Below are 9,961 nucleotides of genomic sequence, written 5' to 3'. Positions count from 1 at the left end.
TTTTTTGATTTGCCTTGGATTTTGGTATGTGAATTCCTTTTGTTCTCTTTCAAAAGAAGTTACGAAAAAGAATAAACATTCCCAATTGACCTGACATATATATAAAACTTCAATGTCCTATACATGGTATTAAAAGTGAAGTATATTCGATGGTATGTCCGAAAGTGCATTATCGAAATAAACAATGAACGTGCCATACAAGGTACACAGAGGGAAACATACAATACCAGACATTACTGATCAGTGCACCAATTTATCTAGAAAGAATGTAATCCAGGTTGTTCAAATACATGTAAAGTGACCAAATTTGTAAACCACAAGGTAGACCAGGTCGTATTGTTAAACGTTGAAATTTCTTGACTGGATGTTTTTTTAAATCACTTTTAATAATTTATCTGTTTCATAATTGTAGATATCATAATCGAACAGTTAGCACATCCCTTTGACACATTCCCTATTTCCATTCTCCATTTTACTAGATACCTGACCATGATAACGGTAAAGGAACAAGAGGCAAACCACTATGAGTTCAATTTTACCATTAGAAACCTTTCACTTGTAGGACAGTCGCACACATATACTTGTTTATCAAATGAACTCATCTTCTTCTTTCAATGATTGTTAAATTTTGTAAAAGTTGCAGGACTCATTTCTATTTAAATATAATTATCAAGTAAAGCGGAATTTAATAATTTTTCGTCATTAGCAGTCGTGTCGGCCCATTTGTGTCAAATTAAGCTTAAAAACTTTTCTTATGTTTTTTTCATTTGGAAGTTGATAACTGAACCTAATTGAATCCGTATTAATGCATCCTTAATATAACCACTTAGTTGGAGATGGGTTACGCATGTACTAGGTGTGTTTAGCTATTTTTAAAAAAGGCAAATGACAACATTGAAATTGATTTGATTCACCAATATTGTTATGGGGTAAAAGCGGTGGTTTTCATGGTTTTTCTTAAAACCTAAAACATAAAATCAATCAGAATTAAACAACATCTTTTCACGTGATTCCTATCAATTTATATTGATATCCATATTTTTATCGGTTATATGACCGTTCGCAGTCTTCAGAGGTCATCCCAATGTTTAATTAGATGACGTCCAGATAAAATACACAAGAAATGCTGATATACATTATTCGGGTCCATTGTAAATTGTGTATGTACACTTTTTATAATGTGGATATACGTTTAAGTAGGTTATGAATCAAATATGAATATTGGAATACAATTGATGAACATGAATTTGACAGCTTATGCCCATTTACCTTCTAATCAAAATTCAAAATATCAATTATCATTTCTAAAACAAAAAATCGTGTAAGAATATTGCATAAATACGTTACACAACATCTCCTTCGTAGTCAATCCTTGAAATATGATGAAATCGGATGATAGATCAGTGCAACTGCTTGATAATTATATATAACTAAGTGAACTTCAAAGTAAACAGTATTGCAGTATAAGAATGACTTATATTATATATTTATATATCAATGTTGAATTCATAGAACGATAATTTCGCCTCAACTTCAGTTGCAATTCACAAAAATCAAAATTACCAAGTACTATATTTCCATTCTGTTTATATTGACATGGTTTCAACCGATGTAAATGTTAGGTGTTGGCCGGGGGTGTTTTTGGCATTTATAGTTTCTGTATAAAACTGTTTGGACTCTTGTTCAATGACTATACATTTGTAATTTTTAATTTAGGTACGTATTCTTTCAGTATTTTGTATGTTACATTGACGCGATGTAATGGATTTATATTTGCGAGTTGCTTGTTGTATTTATAACTCGCTTGCTTCAATTAAGAAAAGCGTTGTTCAAATACATTATCAACGGAATTTTAATAAAAGCGGTACAAAAAAGTTTCATGAATCTATTTTCAACACATTGAACTGAACTAGTATTAAAGTCAAATATAAAACAACTGTTTTTCGGTAGTAGCCAAATAGAATTTCTAATAAAATACTCATCTTTAAATTTGGTTATTTTTCTAATGATTAAGAATAATAATACAATTAAAAAAACATTAAAGTCATTGACCAAGTGGCACACATAATAAAAAAAGTCGGCTCATTTTCAATCTGAATATCAACCGTACTTACTTCTTGCTATAGTGCTCGAACCAACATCATGATCAGTGGCAACACAGCAGTTGTCTGTTGTGTCGAGTCGACATGTTGAAGTTTCTTGAGAGAAACTGGCAACACAACATTTGTCCTGTGATGAACACATCATAGCACACATAAGATGTGATTCGGAATATACATCTGTTGTATCATGTGATGACTTAAATGTTCTATTTCCTGTGATTGTAAACTTTGGATCTATGTATTCTGCAGTACAGTAAGCTAGCATTGCCTTCATAAAACAAATAACAAGATAAGTGTACTCCATTACCAAGTTGGAAATGCAATAGGAGTTTCTATAAAAAAAATAATGCAATCATTTGAAGACATTTTCATTTAAATATGCCCCAAAGATATTAGATTTCTTGAACCAATGAAAATGATCCAATACATTGTACCTATCATATAATCATTAAGTATATTTATTTTTAAAAACGTTCAAACACATTATTAATGATGAAGAACTAACAGCTTGTGATCGATAACCTGAAAATACCTCAACTTTATAATACTATCTTATGTTTTAAGTGATTCTGCATACTTTTTGCTTTTTGTTTTGTCAAGCAGCTTAGACCAAATAAGAATAAAGCAAACACAGGAATCCCATTCATAATCTTTAATTATAATTCATTTTCTGTAAAGATTTGATTGATAGTAATACATCAGACCAACACGTAAACGTGGTAAACCAATAATGTCTTTAGCGGGATGTATGAATTGTTTGATTTACTGATATTGTTTTCCATTGCTAACAACATAAATGAGTTGCTATTGATTTATTATATATCTTTTTAGGAAGAAAGATAAGAAGTTAGCAATAGCATGCAATCCTACTTTCCGCTATATATATGATGTTGTTTCACTAATATAATTCAAAGTTTTGTGACTATGTTGAACGCATCTATCCCATCGAACTAGAGATAAAGGATACAACATATACAGTTAAGTCAGCCTTGTTCATTTCTAAGTAGCAAAATTTCAGCAGCAGCTGCATACGGGGTATATATCTACCAATTGATACGATATTCCCGTGCTTGCATTTCCTATCATGATTTTCTTGATAGAGAGTTGCTGCTCACAAGGAAGCTATTGAACTCAGAGTTACAAATGGTAAAGTTGAAATCACCCCTTCGTAAATGTTATGGACGTCATCACGAGTTGGTTGACTGTTATGGAATAACCGTTTCACAAATGATATCGGATGTGTTCCTTACGTCGTAACTACAATCCCCTTCCCTTTCATGAATGTGACCTACCGATTTAGACTATTGACCGGATTTGTTATAACATGAGCAACACGACGGTTGCCACACGTGGAAAAATATCTGCTTACCCTTGCGGAGCACCTGAAATCACCCCTAGTTTTTGGTGGGGTTTGTGTTGTTTATTCTTCGTTTTTTATGTTGTGTCATGTGTACTATTGTGTGTCTGTTTGTCTTTTTCATTTTCGATTTGTGAGTTTGACTGTCCCTCTGGTATCTTTCGTCCCTCTTACATACACTTCTTGTTTTAGGATTGAACAGCACTATACCTTTTTACATTTTTATTTGCATGAAATGCTAAAACTCCTGGAAAATTGTTTGTATCAACAATTCTTAAAATCAAATTATTGAATTAATTTTCTGAAATCAATGAATTGCTTTTGTAGACAGTTGGACAATGACTCCTGTATTTAGATATATCCAACTCTATGAAAACACAATCAAATATATCATGAGTATAAATTGTTGCGATAGTCGCATGTTTCATCAATTTTTTCAATGGCACCTGAATTGATACAATTGGAATGCCAAGTCAAATTCGTAGTTGAATAAATATAACTTATCCAAAATACCTAAATACCCAAATAGTAATAAATGTTTTCAAAAACTTTTTAATTAAAAGTTATAATAACAAAAACATACAGAGGTGATGTGAAATAACCATATATCCTTTTTTTATTTATATTTTAAATCCATGAAATTGATTGTCAAATTATGTCTGGAATTTATGTTGTTTTTCTTAGTTTTAAATGATTCTTCTTTGTACCTTATGTTGTTTGACAGCTGTTACAGGCATTTCAGAATTATAACATTTTAGACTTTGTATATATTTGTTTGTCTTTATGATAAAACTTCAGAAATATGCTCCATAGTTTTTTTTCAGCTTTTCATAAATTTCATCATTGCAAAGCAAAGATGACATACACAATAAAAATATCTGCACTGGTTGTGTATCTAAATTTCTATAATGAAGTTTGAACAGGTTATGTTAAGTATTTGACGTCAGTGTTTTTTATCGTATTTTTAACAACTTGAATATAATTATATCTTTGGAACTGAACATTTTGAAATATCGAAGAGAAATTTACAGATGACGGAAATCAATATCTCTGTTTAAGGCGTTTATCATACTCCCTAATTGGATCTGACATGTTTGTCAAGTCAAAAGTAGGTATTAAATATAACTTAAAATGACACAAAAAAACGAATATGTTAGAATAAAAATCCATAAATTTTTATTGTGAATGATATGTGTTTTACAATATCTAAAGGCACTTAATTTATATAAGGAAGAACTATGAATATCTCTTATATTCAATATATTGTCTATCAGCATGGCTAACCAAATTCACGGAAGTCATCATTGGTACTTATAATTTAAGTAAACAATAACTTACAAGATAGAAAATCCTGTTTATTAAGCAAAGCTTTTTGTAACACAAATAATATTTTATTTTGAATTGTATTGTTTTAAATGATTATAATTATACAGAATACCTAATTGATTGACATATCCCTGTTTTTCCTTTTTATTTGAATACTTTTTGATTTTTAATGTAACCATACACTGAAATCTGTTGTTTTTATCTTTTATCTAGCATGTGTAAGTAACAAGTTATAGTTTAAAAAGTTGTTCCCTCGTTTTCCTCAAAATCCGACAAAATAACAATAAAAAAATATATATTGTGTGACTATTCTCGGGGATGAACTTAAATTGACAATTTCGCGTAACGTTTATATTCATTTTCATATTGTGAATATTTGAACATTCCAAGAATTTGCACCTTTTAAATTTTATTGTCGCGTGTTGAAAAAGTCATACAAAAAACACTTAATTAAAGTATTTAAGTTACGCTTTAGATATGTTTTATTGCGATTTATTATTTCAGAAACAAATCATGATCAAAATATCACAGTAGTTCAGAGCTGTTGTAAATGTTTTTAAATGTCAAGAAGTAACTTAAAAAGATCATCGAATCAATCTTTAGCACCAGATATTTCAGTGATGTTTAAGAATGAAATCATCGTCTAATTACTAGTACATGCAAATCAATAATTTAAACCACTATTACAATATATACGATATTCGTCATCTGCAAAATTCCCATCAATGTTGCTGAATTTCCAGATCGTATACTGTTATTACATTGTTTGACATATTGAATAAAAAAAAATAGCCAATAAATATTGACAAGCAAACCTTAGTTTTATTTGTTCTTGCGGCAATTCAAACAGTCTAGCACTACCAGGAAATTTTCATATTATCATCAAATAATAGGGTGGTACCTAACACCTTGACTAAAAATAATTCGGCTCGTTTAATGTTCATAAAATTTTGACAAATTATGTACTCTGACCCTTTGACAAAAATATCAAAATTAAAAAAAAAAAATCAGACACATTATCGGAAAAATGGGTAAAAGCATTTTGACAAACACTAACTTTGATCATTGAGAATCTTGATATTTCCTTAACAATCCAACGTGATACAAACGTTAAGTTTTTTTTACAGAGTTATCTCCCGGTAGTTGTAGGTACCATATTACAGCTCCGTTTCTAAGTATTCTGGTGCACGATGTCAACCACACATCTAAATTTACCAATATAAGCAATGTGCATAAGCTCAGTGAAAACTGCGGTGCAAGATTGAAATCTGGAATAAATAAATCGCAATACACTCAAAATTCGTCAGTAAATGTTGCGTTCGCAATAACTGCCGCCTTTGCTCTTAGCTGTAGTTATATATTTATGTATTTCCTTTGCCGTTCGACAAAACAAGCCAACAAAAAGGACGAGTACAGCCCGCCTCGTGTAACGAATGATTTGCCAAGATCAATCCGTTTATTTAGTCTATCCTTAATGTGTGCAACTTTCCGTTTTTATTTGTTTCTTGTAAAAGCGATGGTTTTCTTATTACCAACATTAACTCCCGGACATATGCACTGGACACAGTCTTAGGGTTCTTATGCGACGTCATAATGGGCCGCCTTTGCTATTGGTAGGTTAAAAAGGATCATCATAACGCATCGATTTAAGACTGACAAAGTTCTTGCTACGTGTATAACTGTTTTGACACTTTCTTTATTCGGATTTATGATCACCACATTATATGGAAAAGACATGGGAATATGGATTTTCGTTCCAATGTCTGTATTTTGTCAGTCAATGTTGTTTCCTTTGTTGTTATCCTGGACAGAGGAAGATTTTGTCAAAGTAACTGGAAAGATAATTTCAGTGATTATGTTTCCAGGTTCAATTGGTACCATAGAAACACCAATCATACTTGGGTATTTGATTGACCTTTTCACGCTTATGTGGTTTTCGTATGCAGCGGTTATAGTCAGTGTGTGCATGTTAATTATTTACTTTGTTCTGTTGTTCCAACTTAAAAACATTCTAGATGATCATAAACAAAATCGAATATGTATTCCTAACTAAGAAACAAATTAGGAATAATCAAGTAGGGACTTTATTTTAATTATATTTTTAGTCGTAAACGGTTATCTGAAATAATATATTTTAAGGTCAAATATATCGCTTGCAGTAAAAAAAATTAGTGTTGTTCTTTAAATTTAGGCAATTCAGTATTTTGTTGATGTGGAGGGGTTTCATTCCATTGGTCGGAATAAAACCTGTTCAAATCTTACATGATTTACTACATGCATTCACTTGCAGTAATGCATTTACAGCAGTGTATGAGAGTAAAAAATTACACGAAAGATTAGAAATTACATTGTTCTTAAAGCTGTTTGTTTAAAAATAAATGAGTCAGATCCTGTGCATTTGCCTCAATTTTTTTGTACATTAGTTGTGCATTAACAATTGATACACCATTTCCTTAAAGTGGACAACACATGGCCATGGTATAGACATGATATATACTGATAAAAGCATAACTATATAGATGATTTTTTTATTCATTATAATTATTCGTTGAATACCAATTTTCGTGGATTTCATGGGTTAAGGTGAACCACGAAATTATACTTTTAACGAACATTTTAGTTTGCCATAATCCCCGAAAATTGGTACCCACAAAATTAAATAATATCACCGTAAATGAAATTTGACTCTTTATATTAAACTGCATGCATACACAGTAACATTTATTGTTGACAACATCGCATTCAAGATTTGCATAAGTTTGATTACCAGAAAAAAATATGATGATTTTTTTCTGAATGCTCTTTTTCCACTTAACACCAAAATAATTTCAAGTGTGCAATTTTGACATTGCACAAATGTATTTTTATGTAACAACATTCCAGCAGCACATTCACTTGAAGTATTTATCTCGAAATTGAGGACCCACGATCCCAAAAAGTTGTGCCAAATACGACAAAGGTCATCTATTCCTGGCATAAGACACTCCTTAGTTTTTCAAAAAAATTTGTAACAGGAAATTAATAAGAAATGACCATATAATTGTTATGCTTGTCAACACCGATGTGCTGACTACTGGGCTGGTGATATCCTCAGGGAAAAAACGTCCACCAGCAGTGGCATCGATTCAGTGGTGTAAATAGTTATCAAAGGTATCAAGTTTGTAATTTGATATGCGTCCTAGATAATACCTTCATTGTCCCTAAAATAGAAGGACGACATAGCAGAGTCGTCCGAATATACGCTCCTTACCTTTCAGAATTACAAACATTTACTTTAAACAACGAATTTCACGTGATTGTCAAGAAAGAAGATTTTTACGATTTCGATGATTCACAGATGGCTATTGTACGATCAGAAAAGAATGTTTCGTAATGGTTCACCTAAAGAAGAAGGAAAGTATGATTTGTATATGATGACTGTCCATGCGATTAATCACGACAAAACGTCATATATATTTTACAAGTTTTATTACCATGACATTCACATCCGACAGTGCAGACGGTTTCCAGATCGACTAGAAAAGGAAAATGCAAAGTTGTTTTTTAACAATACAATTTCAGGAACTACATACACAATAATAAGCAATGCTTTAACTTTCGGCGCTCATAAAATTACACACGAATCCAATATACGATATACACTTCCAGGAAGAATTTCGTACACCAACTAGCCATATTCCATTATTTCTCCTTCTAAAACAGAAACAATTTGATCATGATTTTTTTTTTTGATTAATTGTTGTTGTTTGTTCTTTTTTAACATGTGTTATTGCATTTAGTTTATAATTGTCATATAATACAATCTGTTCTTTTAAAACAATCAATACTTAAAAGTACATGAACACTATGTGATGGTCTAGAATAATCTATAGTCTACAAACCCATTTTTTATTTGTCAAAAATAATCTTTATTTGTACAATTGTCGTAAAATCTTAAAACAGTTCCGCTAATAGTTGGTCATGTTTTATTTACCTGACTAGCTATTTCCTAACCAATTAGTGTCATTATAACATCATCAGATTTTATTGTTATATTCAATGATAATTCATTTTTCATAAACATATATGGTTCAGCAAAAAAAAGGTTTATCATACTTATTGCCATGTCAACACACAGAATGAAATAGAAAAAAGTAGAATCACAAAAAGTCAGAACTCCAAGTAAAATTCAAAACGGAAAGTCCCAAATCAAATGATAAAAAACACAAACGAATGAATAAGAACTGTCATATTCCTGACTTTAATAATACAGGCATTTTCAAAGGTAGACAATTGTGGATAAAACCTGAATTTATAGCACAGATATAGTTAGAAGAGGACAAAATGGGAAAACATGATTTTGTCTTTCTATTTATGGGAAAATTATTTCCTAAACATAAATAAATTTCTTGATTAGAACTACTTTATACTAGTTTCCTTATAACTATATGATCTTATTTTCATTTATATTATAATTAATCAAACAAATGTCCATGGATAGTGATGTTCTATGAAAAACAGAAGAGAATGTTTTTCCATTGGACAAGAAAAGATGAGGAAGCGTTATTCTGTTTATTATTGGTTCGAATAACAAACGTCATGAAAATACCAGATTGAAATTTAGATTAAATCTTTACTATAAAAAAGGAATATGTTTTATCTTTAAACAATGAAAGAAGTATTGAATACTTATTTATCCTGCAATTGGGTGTCCTACTATACAGATACAGCCCTACATATATCGCTATGCTGTATCTGTATACTATACAGATATCGCTTTAAAGCTCCGCCCACTGCCGGACTGAGTATTGTTTGAACCTGTTTGACCTCAGAATGTGTATTCCCGTTGCATTCCAATGAGCGATGACAATTGTCGATTTCAAAACTTGAATGTGTATGATTGTGTTACAAAATCAACCATGTCAATTTCAGCATGCATGTTTAGTGAAATTCCATGTCAAGTCTGAATTGATACAAATGGCATCCCAAGTCAAACTCGTAGTTGAGTAAACATAACTTATCCGAAATACCTTCACATAACCTAATACGTCTAAGGCAATATTTGACAAGGGCGGAGACCCGTTGTATGATATTTTTTTTTTCAAATTGAAACCTGAATCCTCAAATGGAAATAAATATGTTCAAAAATTTACTTTTAATAAAAAGTTATAATAACAAAATCTTACAGAGGTGATGT

The sequence above is a fragment of the Mytilus edulis genome, chromosome 7 (genome assembly GCF_963676685.1).
Source record: "Mytilus edulis chromosome 7, xbMytEdul2.2, whole genome shotgun sequence".
Classification (NCBI taxonomy): domain Eukaryota; kingdom Metazoa; phylum Mollusca; class Bivalvia; order Mytilida; family Mytilidae; genus Mytilus; species Mytilus edulis.
This window is presented reverse-complemented; position numbering follows the sequence as displayed.